The following is a 13,575-nucleotide window of genomic DNA, read 5'->3' on the forward strand; positions in this document are numbered from 1 at the left end:
ATCAAGTGAACAACAAAAGTGAGGAAGTGACTTTGCCTGTACAGGACTGGTGGAGACTGCAGCAAGGTAATTTACTAAAGTCTCCACCCCACACCTCTCACAAACCACTTTCCTATCACTATCCAGCCTTTCCTACTACAAGGTAAAAGCAAACATGGAATGAGCCTCCACATAAAAGGTCCCTGCAGCAGGAATTCAGGAATTCAGGTCACCAGCAGAGATGAACACAACATCCCATCCACTTTGGTTACACTGATTTATGACAGATGAGGCTCTAGTTCTTTACATAACCTGTCATCTCGTGCTTGTGGCTCTCACAGGCACAGGAACCTAAACACACAACTGCATGGTCAGTATTGAGAGAGTGACAATCAAAGTAAAAAAATGAAAGAGATTTCTTATATGCTCCTGTATGTTCTGTCAATCAAATATGGAAAAGCCCGGACTAGAGCCTTTCAGCAAAGTTGCTTTTTAAAGAATGAAACAAATTTTCTAGCTATCCAAACATACTACATGTGTATCATTTTCATTAAGTGCCCTGCAGACTTTGGAGTATCATGCTTCATTCACACTGTTTTTCTTGCCTGGTGTAGTGCTATAAACTGCTATAATATTTTAGCCCAGCCAGTCATAGTCTAATGTATCTCTCCATCATTGACTCTGCTGATAATTGCCTGGAAGGATGCCAGGGGACAGATTAATATCTGTTCTTAATATCACCACTCCAGATATAAACAACTTTCTTCCTGTATTTCACATGAGACAGGAGAGACTGCTGACAGGGATTTCTTTCCTTTATTTTTGCCAAAATTCTTGTAACTGGGATATCCACAGGCCAATTCCCACAATGTAGAGTTGTGCAGCTCTTCAAAACACCAATGAAAATGATCACTTTGATTCAATTTGAAGTGCTACATTAATTACACACATAACCTCATTGTATTGTCTTGTGTTTCAGGCTGTTTTGACATCAGCTAGGATATCCTTACCTACAAATTTATTAGGATCCTAATTATTTGTTAAAATCAGAGGGAAAATGTGCATCTTGATACCTATTTGTAGCAGAGTATACATATATGTATAAACATGGGCACGTGTTTACATATCCACACAGGTGCAAGTTCAAGCACAAGGATACATATCATTAATTTGATATCTTATAATTTTTATTACAGAAAGCCACTGTCTACTGATAACATTCATGGAGAATTCTGGTTGGTGGATTTCATTTCATATCATGTAAGACTTCACAAGCATCTCTCCACAGAGATGACTGGGTATGCCGGAGGGTGATTTGCAGCCTGCAGTGCAACTGTGGCTGGCTCCTGGGCAAGAGCATTCCCATCACAGTCTAACCCAGACTAACAGATATTTTCAATCTACTCTCAGTAAGAGATCTGATTAATAGCCTTATTCCCCTCCCCTCAAAATGGAAAACTGTATTTTACTTGTTTAGTGGAGTAAAAACTGAGGCATAAGGGATATAAGGGTTTGCCTACGCTCAGCCCCTGTGCAGTGCCTACATGTGAGGCAGAATGGGTTGGAGTTCCTGCCAATTTAGCCTCTAATTACCATAGCAATTAAATAAAACTGGCTTCTTGTGAAGCTGAAACTGGAGGGAGTGATATATTATCCTCTTTTTCGAACAGTACCTGTGGTTTATATTGGCATCCTTCAGTATGAACACTCCATCTCTCCCAACCAAAAATGGCTTCCCCCTGAAGAGAGCCCACCTTATTTTGGTGGTTTATATGTCAGGAGATGACTCTTTGTTTGTATTCTAATCATGGTTTGATTGACTGGTTCAGCTACTGGGAAAATCTTATCATTTGTATCCCTACTGTTTCCCTTCCCTTGTTGGGAAATCTTATTATATCTAAGCAATCATATGTTGGTGGTTGTTCTTTTTCCCTCCTTAAGCAAAACACCTGTGCCATGTGTTCAATTTTTGTTTTCTTGTGTTGTCTGTATATCACAAAGAATCAAAATTCACCATGAAGTGGAGCATATCATTCATTCAACTGAGATAAAAACAGACACAGAATCAAGTCACAGAATCATTGGCATACAGCATAAAATGATGCACATTGACTCATACTTCAATATGTGATTAATTTAAATCAGAGTTTATAGTTTTTCACAGTGAAGGTCTGTCCAATTATTCAAAACTGCCTAATTCACATTATCTCGACAAAGTTGTTTGTGAGATTTCAATTAAGTGACTTAGGTTTTAAAAGAATCCTAAGCAATACATTTTTAGCAATTCTGAAATTCACTTCAGCAAAATAATTTCAAGCCTGATTTTTATTTCTTTTCTTTTTTTTTTTTTTAATTATTTAAACTTGTGGTATGAAGGATGAAAAGACACAACTTTCTCATCTAACTTTTATTCTTTTCAGAGGATGGTAGCAGCAGAATCCAGCCCCAATGTTCCATGACTTAGATGGCACCCCTGATCTATGTAATATTTTCCTACATCTCCACTCTGTAAGATGGGTGCACATATCAAGGGCATTTGGACTGCAGGTTACAACTGCTCCCTGACTTCTTATTATTGCTATAAAAATGAGACCACTTCTGCCATTCTTCCACTGCTCTACAAGCCACCAAGCTTTCTGAGGTGAGAAGGGACCTCAACTTTTCCTTAAATTTTTAATTAGAAGGTATTAATTGAAAATTTGTTAATTGTTTTATATTTCACTGAGCTTTGAGTCTTAAAATTTGCTGAACATACCTGTAAAGTCCAGGACCACTGGAGTTTCTTTGCACAGCATGATACACACCACTGTTGCATTTAGGTAAAGATCCAAGTGGGTTTGCACTTGGAACCATACTTCCACACTTTTTATTTTCAGGAGACAAAGAGTTTACTGATGTTTTTAGCTCTCAAGATGACAGAACTTAGTTTTCCCACAGGGAATTACAATAACGCTCTAAGAACAAAGCAAACTGAAGTAATTCTGAGAATTTCAGTTTCTACCTCTTCACCATCTCCAACAGAAGTTGGCAGATTGAAGAGGTGTGATATATCAAGCTAGGGGCACATTAATTCTCTGCATGAGATTTACCTAGCAGGGTGTAACGTCCTCAGACTGAACAACCTGCTCTGCTAAGAATGATTGAACTGAGCTCTGTGTTCACAATATGCCTGGAAAGAAGACAATCCTTTCTGAGGTGAAAAAAGGAAAAAAAAAATCTGTCTCACATCATCAACTGCATTATTCTTACAGATCCTCTAGAAGAAGGAACAAAATCAACCTATTCAGGTTTTCTTAACAGCAAAATACCTACAAGCTGAATAGAAAGATAAACCAGAAAGACAGATAAGCCATGTAGGAGTTACAAAAGGAAAGATGAAAATACTGCACATTAAGGTAAAAATGCAGGTTTTGTAAATTGAGTGTCTAACTCCACAGAAACATTTTCTGAGTCATTGTATTTGATTTGAATCTTTATCTAGAAACCAAACTTTGACTAATACAGCTAATTTCTTCTCTTATATAGTCTCAGGCCAGGAACTAACTCACTTTCAGACAACTTTGAGCCTGACAGACTGAGCTGCAATCAATCCTACCTAGCTCTGGATTTTCCATTTCAATGCTGGATTCTGGATACAAGCCAACCTTAGTTTGCCTGATGTAATTTTTGCTGGGTGGTAAAAAATCCCTTTTCCAGCTCAAACTCAAAATTCAGATACAGAGTTTGTGTTAGCATTTGTTAGAGGCTTTTGTCTATTTTTTTTTCTTTTGGTATTTTAGTTTTTGCCCAGTGCCTAATCTCTTTTACTATCAGGGTTCTGTGGCTGAAACTCTGAAGAGCATTCTACCCATTGCACTCATCTGAGAGCAGTGTTTGCTTCTGTGAGCTATTCCATCACTGACAGTCACCCATGTCCTCAGCTCCTTCAAAGAAATGGCCACAAAATCCTAATAACTTGGAGAATCAGTAATATATATAATTCCATCTTTCTGGGGTGTGAGGGTGGTGTTTTTTGGTTTTGTTTTTCTCTGAAAACTTCAGAAGTTCATATATATATTGAAAATAAAGCAGAAACAAAGTGATAGGGTTTATACTCAGTCGGTACTCAGACAAGGGATAAAGTGAGAAATGTGCTTTTACTATGGCATACTATGGAATTTTTTTTTCTTTTTTTTTGGGGGAAAAGATATTCACTCTAATCTAAAATAAACACTATCTGAATATATCCATAATGTAAAACATATCCTTTAATTTTGGTAATGACAGTAGTTCAACACAAAAATTGAGGACTAGATGGACTCATACTTTCTAGAAATGAGGACTTCGTCTCAAGCCCAGGCTGACTAGAGAATGTTTTATACCAGTGTTAGGGATAATCAGTGCGGGGATTTTGTGAACTGGCCCCAGGCACTGAGCTTGAGATTGGTCATCTGTGACATGCAGCTATCCCAGATAATCCAACCTATATCAAAAGCTGCTGTACCTGCTGGTGAGTTTCCTCTCATTTATTATTTTAAAATTATTTTCATAATGAAATAACTCAGCTACCCACTAGCCCATTAACAAAAGGTTAAGATAAATTCTCCAAGAACTCCTGTACCAAAATGGGTCCTTGATGATCACTTCTCTGCTGATTTGATTCTCTGTCTGCTTTATCCATGCTCACACACCATTGAGTGGAGCAGGAGCCAGGAGTTAGACCTTGGCCAGGACACACAATTTAAGAAGCACAGATCTATGTCTATATCTGTAACATAATGAAGAAAAACTCCATGATGCCTGTGGCAGGGATGAAATTTATTTTCAAACATGCTACTGTCTAAGTCTTCATCTTCCCTGGCCAAGCCCTCTAAACCAATCATTTATTCTCCATTACATCTTGCAGTATTTGGGGCAGAGTCTCGAATACAGAAAGACTGGCTCAGGATCCATGGACAGTTCTTGTACTTTATTATACTTCACCCCTTCATTAATTCCATCCTAAGGTTGATTAAATGTATGTGCTAATGTGGATTTTCCCAGATAATATATTGCTTGTCATTTTACTTTCCCTGCTGCCACATGGCATGTCTGACTCATGTGTTCTGGGGAACCTCCCAGTTAATTTTCCTAATGCTGCAGTGTGTATTAGCCTTCATTTTTCTACTTTCTCTTTATCAGTGGACAGAAAAAGCATAATAAAGTCTTTTTAGGGGACTGCACCAATAGTGAATGTAAATCACATGTAACTGCTCTACAGGGAAAATGTAATATTATACTACTATGTTTCAAAAACAGTGAATTAATTGGGTTTTTTGAAATATGTTTACAAGTAATTAGTAAAGATGAAAATAAATACAGTTTAGGTGTTTCCTTAATCACTATTGTCTCTGGCTTATATCATTCAACTGAAAACAGAACCAATACACTTGCCACTTATCTGTACTCCAATACATTGTGTTATACTTATATATATATTTAGATATGTATTTTCATCTTTATATTAAAAAAATGGTGAAAATTCACATGTACATTAATTTTAATTTGCATGTATGGTGACCATTGTGTTATCTCTTAGATCAAAATGTTGCTGTCCTGTTTCTCCAATAACATTGGCAGATTACTATGCAGAGAAATACAATTATGTCTCTTGTATTTTTGGCATGAATGGCAGGCAGGATCTCATCAGAGGCTTCTTTCATTGCAGTGACCTGCTCTGTCCTTCACAGAAATGAGCAATATTTTTGCCCTCTATGCAAAAGCAAAGAGTAGCTTTGAAAGCTAAGTGCTCATCACAGTGACAGCCATTACAAAGTGAAATATTTAAAATGCACTAATTCTAGATATTCATAGCTCTCATGTAAATTAAATAGCATTGCAAATTTTGTGAATAGCAAATGACAATAAGACATACATATTTATCTACCTTACTACTGTTCTCTGCCATTTTTGCTGTGGTTTCATCCTATACCATGAGCCCATCTATGTTCTACTGCCTGTTTCAAGATATCTTTCTTTTGCAGACAAAAAATTGACAATTCTTTCAAAATAAAGGTATGCAGAAAAAAAAAAAGTCAGAGGAAAAGGCTGGGTTAGTATCACAAGCCTAATGAACTGTTCTCAGTATTAGAAATTCAAATGGTATTTTTTTGTTCTAAGTGGAGAATAAGCTTTGCTGAAAACATATTCAACAATAATAATAATAATCTTATATTCAGCAAGTATCTACCACTGCAAGGATTCCAAAGCCATTTTCAGAATCAAGGACTGAACTGGTCAGAGGCAGCCCTTCTTCCTGATATCCTCCGTGAACTGGAGAGAAATGCAGATAATACAAAAAAGCTTCACCTACGGAAAGGGAACTATTCATCCTTGAATCATGAAGTGGGTAAAGAAAAAGTAAGAAGTCCAGAGAGCATATGAATGTGTGGAAAAAGCATCAAGTGTGAGCTCCCATCCTTCTGTGTCATGGTAAGCACCCTTGCATGGCTTCTGGTGCAGTGCAGAAGAACATGGGGAAAAGCAGTGAGGAACAAGCTCGCAGAGATACTGATTCACGGGAAAACAGAACATGCTGAAAAGAAACTAGGGGTGACTCTCTCACACAAAATGACACAGTGATGCATAGAATTTGTCAGTCTCAAAAGCAATGAGAAACAGCATTTGATAGCATGTCACAAGAAGCTAATTATGAAGTGAAGTGGACAGTCTGGACATTTGTGTTGGGGTCTCTGTTAGATCAGTCTCCTTTGCATAATATTGTGAAAAGTGCTCAGATCTCCTGTTGTTTGGAAAAGATCATATTCCTATACAGACCATAATTCGTGCTTCCTGCAGTTTGCTTGTCAACAAGGGCTATTTCTTGCAGTAGTGCTCCAGTTTAGAAACATTATATGGGAATGAAGGTTATTTTACTTGCTGATACATTCTTTTTAAATTCTGAGGTTTTTTTAGTGGCTGTGTAACATCTATCATATATTCTTTTCAGAACATAAAACAAGTAGCATGGATATATTCAGCCTCACCTTTTTGTGTATGAAGGTTTAAGGATTTTTTTCCACTTTAGCAGAGTTAACCTACCTTTAAGCAGCAGAGACATGTAGGTAATAAGCTCAGAGTCTGCATGGCAACTCTCTCACCCCTGTGTACATCACAAGCCTTCTGCCTAAAGTCTGGAAATCCTTTGCTCCTTTCAGAGCATGACTCTTATGCACTCTAGCTCCTGGTTTGTGCTCCTCAGCACATCTCCTACCATCCACAAATAGGGTGCAAGATACATCCCTCCTGTTTACACAGAAATTTACTGGTTTAGTTCCAGTGACCCTCCTGCAAACACATGCTGGTGTTCTCCATTCCTTAAAGCAATGCAGCCAAACATCAGCTGGTCTGGCCACCCTGCAATCAGGACACAGCCCACCTCCCCCCTAGTTATGGGGGACAGGGGACAATTTTGAACTGAAAAGTGACAGGCTGTGACCAGCTTAAAAACATACCTCTTTTATCTCTTGCAATTACATTCCTTCGTGAAGCCACAGTGACCCAGTGGTATTTAGAGGATGAGTTATATGTCTTTGACTTTACATATAAACATTCAGAACAAGAAAAATTAAAAGCCTTCAGGGGAAAAAAGTTCCTTCCCTAGTCTTTTCCTGTTTTATGGCTGGTGGGAAAGTAATTCCCTTAGAGTCATCCTTGAAAGCAGTCTGCTACCACCTCAGGAATGTTTTCCAATTCCTTTTTCTTAAATTTCATCCATTTCAGAACTTAACTTGTACTATTGGTGCATAAATCTCTTCCAGCTCCTGTGTTGTACATGTGCCTGTAAAACCAAGCACATTTCCAGAATCATTCTAATCATGGAGCATGTGAGGCAGGCAATACACTGAGCCTCCCAGTAATACCACCAATAAAAGCCCCAGCTACCCAGACCTACTGCAAAATTGCTTGTTTTGCAGAACACCATTTCAGTCACCCTGCTTTGTTGAGCCCTTTGTGATTGATTGCCGCCAGAGTCATCAGCGCTCAAAGTGTCACTCACACACTTGCATTTATATTCTGTTCTCAATCCATCTAACAAAAAGAAATGCTTGCATATTTTTGACAATGATAAATTACAAGCTACCAAAGAGAGCAAAGACTTAGTTACTCTTTTAGAAAATCACATCCTGGACAAATATCTTCATGACACCGAGGATTTGACGGAGAACACAGACAGTGGCAAATGATCAACAGCAAAGCTGGCAAATAACCTCATTTCACTTTCCTTCCCAGCCACACTGAAGGTTATCACAGGTTTAATGTTCTCTCCCAGGACAGCAGGAACAGTAATGTCGCCTACAGAAAATGAGATGAGGGTAGGCAGTAAATGTACTTCAGGATTCATGCAAAACATTTAGTCTTCTTAATTTCTGGTTACTATTTTATGACTGGAATTAAATGGCTCAGTTATGAATATGAGCAGCAGTTTGGCAATCCATGATAACAAACTAATAACCTTATGAAATTGTGCCAGACGGAAATTTTCCAGTCAAGATGGCCACACATTGATTTTGTTTTTTTTCTTTTTGACCAGAATATCTAAGTTTGATAAACCTTCCTAAAGTGCAAGGAAAAAAATAATACACAAAACTAGACCCAATTGTTCCATCCATTCCATTTAGCTCATTGCTTCCAAAAGCTGTAACTTCACCTGAAGACTAAAATAAAAATAAAAAACTTTTGTCAAAAGAAACCCAGTACACCCTGGGGTTCAGCATTGGTATCTATCCCATATAATTAAAAAAAAAAAACCAAAAAAACATTAAAAAGGAATTCTGGAGGAATAGGCACCTACATTAGAGGCTGTATTTACGAGCAACTCGATTCCCCACGATTGGATTACATATTTTAGCTCATCAGTTCTGTATGCTGGCCCCCAAGACATTTTTCTTGTTACTTTATGTATTGTACAGCCAGGATAAAGAACATGCAGATGCTACAGAATACACCAACCACCCAGAAAGAAGTGACAAATATCTTCAGTGCAGCCAATTCCCCTCTCAGGAGGACTCTGATTCTTGGGTACATCTCTTTGTGTCTGCACTGCTGAGGATAAAACATGATGCGGTCTGAAGAAACCAATATTTACGTAAGCCTATGTGTCCCTGTGGTTGCACAGAGTAGTTTGTACATGTGGGCTCCACAACAGGAATACCTTCAAGCAGCTTTTTGGACAGCTGTATCTCTATGACAAAATGTTCAAGCATTAAGACTTCTGGGAGCAGGTGATGAGCAGGAATTTTACTTCATTGTGAGGGAAACTAGGCAATTTGGGGTAGTCCCCGGATAAGACTCCTGTGAATATTTGTTAACAGGTGCATTCTCAAACCATTTCAGCAGATATTTCTTCCCTATCCATGACTCCTCTCCTGCACCTAACCACATTAGCATGAGGTCAGTGGAGTTACTCACAAATTAACTTGGTTACAAATAAGAAGATAATCAGTTTAAAGTTTTTCTGTCTCATTATGTGACACAGACATTTAGTCACACAGTTGGTTTCCTTGTTGAAAACAAAGCAAAATTCTCCATCTAGCTACTAAGATAAGGGCTTTTTGAAGCTCATGCTGTCTGTGATCTTAAGTTCAAGAAATTACTCTAAGAACAAAGTATTTAGATTAATGTGTGAAAAAGAGAAAATATCTTTTATTTAGTATAGAATGTTTAAAACGTATATCTCTATGACCTCTTGTGACTTTCAAAGACTGTCATCTTTACTGGAAAACTCAAAAAGTAATGGTGACATTCTTAATCTCTGCACATAATCTACTTTAAACCGTGTCAGAAAATAGGCCTAACCTCTCTTTTCTGTAAATATTGACATGGGCTTTCTGAAACTCTGATAAGGCCTGTAAAGTGTCATGCTTTGGCAATTTTGAAGTCAAAACTATGATACTCAGCATTGAAAATAAATAAACAAACAAACAAACCTAACAAGGAGTAATGTCTTATAAATAAAACCATATTCTAACTTTTTCACATTAAAAAAACAAAACAAAACCAAAACCCCAAACAAAAGAGAACCAACCCCTGTACTTAGAAAATATCTTTGATACAGACTTTATCACATCTATCCAGGAAGACGACATTTCATGGGCCAGAGAAAAGCAACCAATTTTGGCTATGAACAGCAAAATCTACATGTGGACATGCCTTGCCTGTAATAATAATAACATTTTCTGAACACAAAATCATGCAAAGTCATGGCATTAGTCATACAAAAGCAAGATAAGAACATAAATAAATCATGGATAGTTGAGAGCCATAAATATTTGAGTGGGTGTTTCTGAGTTTAAACACTTACTGAAAACTACTGCAACAATCTGACCTGAATATGATACTACTTCCATTTGAAAATAAAAACAGTATCTTCATGTTCTGAAGAAAGATAAAAACAAAGTTTTTAGGGTTTTTTTTTTAACACCTTACTCATCTAATGCCCAAAATAATCAGAAAAAAAAATAGTACCCAACTGATTAAGGTAGTTATCATCATCAAATCTTGTTTTATCTTCTTTATAAACTTTTCCAAAATCTCTTCCATCAAAAAGAAAGTTGTTAAGGAACTTTTTAAAAAGGATAACTTTTTCAAAGCTCCCCACTGTATAGAATTTGCAGTCTATATACTACAAGAAGTATATACGAAGCCAACTTTCAGCTTCAACCACCTCAGATTTTGTCAGGTGTCCCTTCCCATCATCAAAACAGTGACTGTTGGTTGTGGTTCAGAAATGTAACTTGTCCATTTTATATGACACGAAATATGAGGCACCATCTAACATTTTTTGTTATCTTTTTCCTGCAAATTGCCACATTTGGTATAATGGTCACTGTGACCAGTTCATATAGTAACAAGGGCAGTCACTGATCTTCTAAAGGCTCTTAAAGGTTCCCAAAATAATCTGGGATTTAGGTGGAGCAAAATTTCTGTTAAAGTTATGAAAGCTGTCTGAATACACATATGCATATTATGTAGTAAATTAACTTTCCTGATCAACTCTGGCAAAATAAGTGCATCCAGAGCTTTTAAACTCAAAAGCTTAACTATGAGTGACAGCATTCAATCCATCGAAGGGTGTATCCTACAGAAACACAAAACAGTAGTTTTCCCATATGATTTAGAACAAAGTAGGATCTGATTTCCAGTTCTTAAAGTTATTACAATTTGTGGTTTAGAGAAAGACAGAAAGGGAGGAGAGAATTCAGAAAAGAAGCAGAGAGTGGGAAAATAGTAAACACTGTATCATTTTTTTCTCTTCACTACGCACTTTCTCTTCCAGCTTGGAATTCAGTGCTGCAATCTTGCTTTAGGTATTGGATCTAATTGCAGCAGCAGCTGGTAACAATTTCTCAGCTCCACTGTATGCACAGGATATGACAGTGTACAGAATTAAAGAGCACTGCTTCTGGCCAGCAGGCACAGCAGCAGTTTTATTGCTGGCCCGGGGGCAGGGCTGTGTGAGCCCAGGAACCCCCACAGCTGCTGGGGAGCTGCACCCAAAGGGCTGCCAGGTACGAGACCGAGGGCACACCTCTCCCAAACTGCATGGCACAATGGAGATGGGAAGTCCCTGGATGAAAGCACAGGCAGGGGACAGAACTGCGCAGAAAGAAACACTGAATAATGCTCTCGTTAAACTGCAAGGGGTGGAAACAACATTTTTTAAAACACGCTATTTCACTAACATTGATATCTACATCTAAGCAGATACTGCTTTTCATAGTGACAGAGAGATCACGTATAAGGTACAAGGTTAATTCCACTTTATGGCACACTGCTGAGGCCAAAACACAGCAGCACCCCTCAAATCAGATGTTACAGTACTGAATTATGAAAGGTTACACCCTCTCCAGAATAAGAAAAACATTGAACTATCCCAAAAAATAAACTATTGAGTCAGTGAAAAAAAACAACAGCTTTAACTGGCATTTCTAGGGAATTTTTATGTCTTAAAAATGCAAACATGTAAGCTCTGGAGGGTTAAAATCACATTTCCCCAAATCTTGAGTCCCTGTGACAGCCCAATGACATCCTGGACATTCTGCTTCAGTAAAGCTGGCTTTAAGTTTTAGTAAATTAAGAGATCTAAGACAGAATTGCTGGACAAAACAACCAAAATGCAACCTGTAAAGCAGGCTGTACTCTGCAGGCTTGAACCAAGGGACAGTCAAGCAAAGGTGTAGCACCAAGAACTTTAGGCAGGCCAGAGATAATGATGATAATGTCTAATTCAGTCTCCAATTCAGGATCTATTGTACCAATAGGTCACAGTTTTCCAAAGCAAATTACCTTGTGAGGTTGGATCACATTGTGCCAGATACCAGTAAGACAACATAGACATTTCTGCTCGTGGCAAATGGTTGTGAAAAAATTTAAAAAGGCAACAGCTTCTGTTAGACCAGGGAGAAGTTAAGAGTAAAGATCCAATTGAACTGTGGTCCAATGACAGACAAAGAGAACAGTCCCTGGGCCAGCTGGGGGGTGCTGGGAGCATTCTCCTTTCCCAAAATCTTTTCTTCAAGTCATCCTGGGCAAGCTGATTGCAAAATTCACCTAAGATGACAGATTTTTTTATAAAAGGCTGCAATGCTGTTGATGGAGCTGAGAACACGATGACTTAGTATACTTCACGGTTTTCACAAAGTAAAATGCAGCTAATTCTGGAACTGATCTCCAAAACCCAAGTGAGTGTAAGACAGATGTCAGCTTTTCCTAGGAGAAGACAGACAGCTCTGTGAGAGAATTCAGTGGAGTCAATGTTTCTGAAAAACAGACAAAGCTGAGGGGTAGAAAGAAATATGTGTGCAGTCTGAAACAAGGACTTTCTGTGGGAATAATAGTTTAGGGGACAGATTTTGGGGCTGTGTATAAGGACACATGGGCTTACTTTTGTTTATGGCACAGATTACCTCCTTGCCAGGAAGATATCCTGCTTTGCTTTGTTTCTTGGAATACAATTCAGAGAAAATGAATGTTATGATACATACCAATTACCTCACTTGAGGTGAAAGAAATATTTGTAGTGAAATATTTTTCATTCACCCCTAATGGGACACAGACCACTATAAGTTTGCTAGTTTGGGCCTCAGACAAAGGACTGCTTCATAGAAAAATGGTCCTAAGATTCTGCTTCTGATTACACAGTTACACAGTTCTGTTTCCTGCCTGTTCTTTGGGATCTATGCACTGAAACCAGACCCCAATTCTATTTCAATCTTAAAAGCCAACCGCTTTCCAGATTTTATTCCAGCAGAATTTTTTTTTACTTTTTTTTTTTTTTTTTTTAGGCTTAATATTAAGTACAGGTGTATTGTGTAAGTTCAGAGTACATGGCAGGCTTCTGAAAGAAAAGGAGAATTTTTCAAAGGTAGGAAAAAATTCAATTGCAGGAAGTTTGAAATTTCAGCTTGAATACAGTCTGTTGTGCTCCTTCTCTTACAACATAAACATTTCTACAAAATGCCTTTTGCTGCTGCATTTATCCCAGTTTTGTCTGGGATAAATTGCTCTGAGTGTACCACAGAGTTTCAAGTCTAAAAAAGTCCCTACCAGATCAAGATAAAAGGCTTGCTGTCCCAA

This window comes from Fringilla coelebs (genome assembly GCF_963513975.1).
Source record: "Fringilla coelebs genome assembly, chromosome: 8".
NCBI classification, from domain to species: domain Eukaryota; kingdom Metazoa; phylum Chordata; class Aves; order Passeriformes; family Fringillidae; genus Fringilla; species Fringilla coelebs.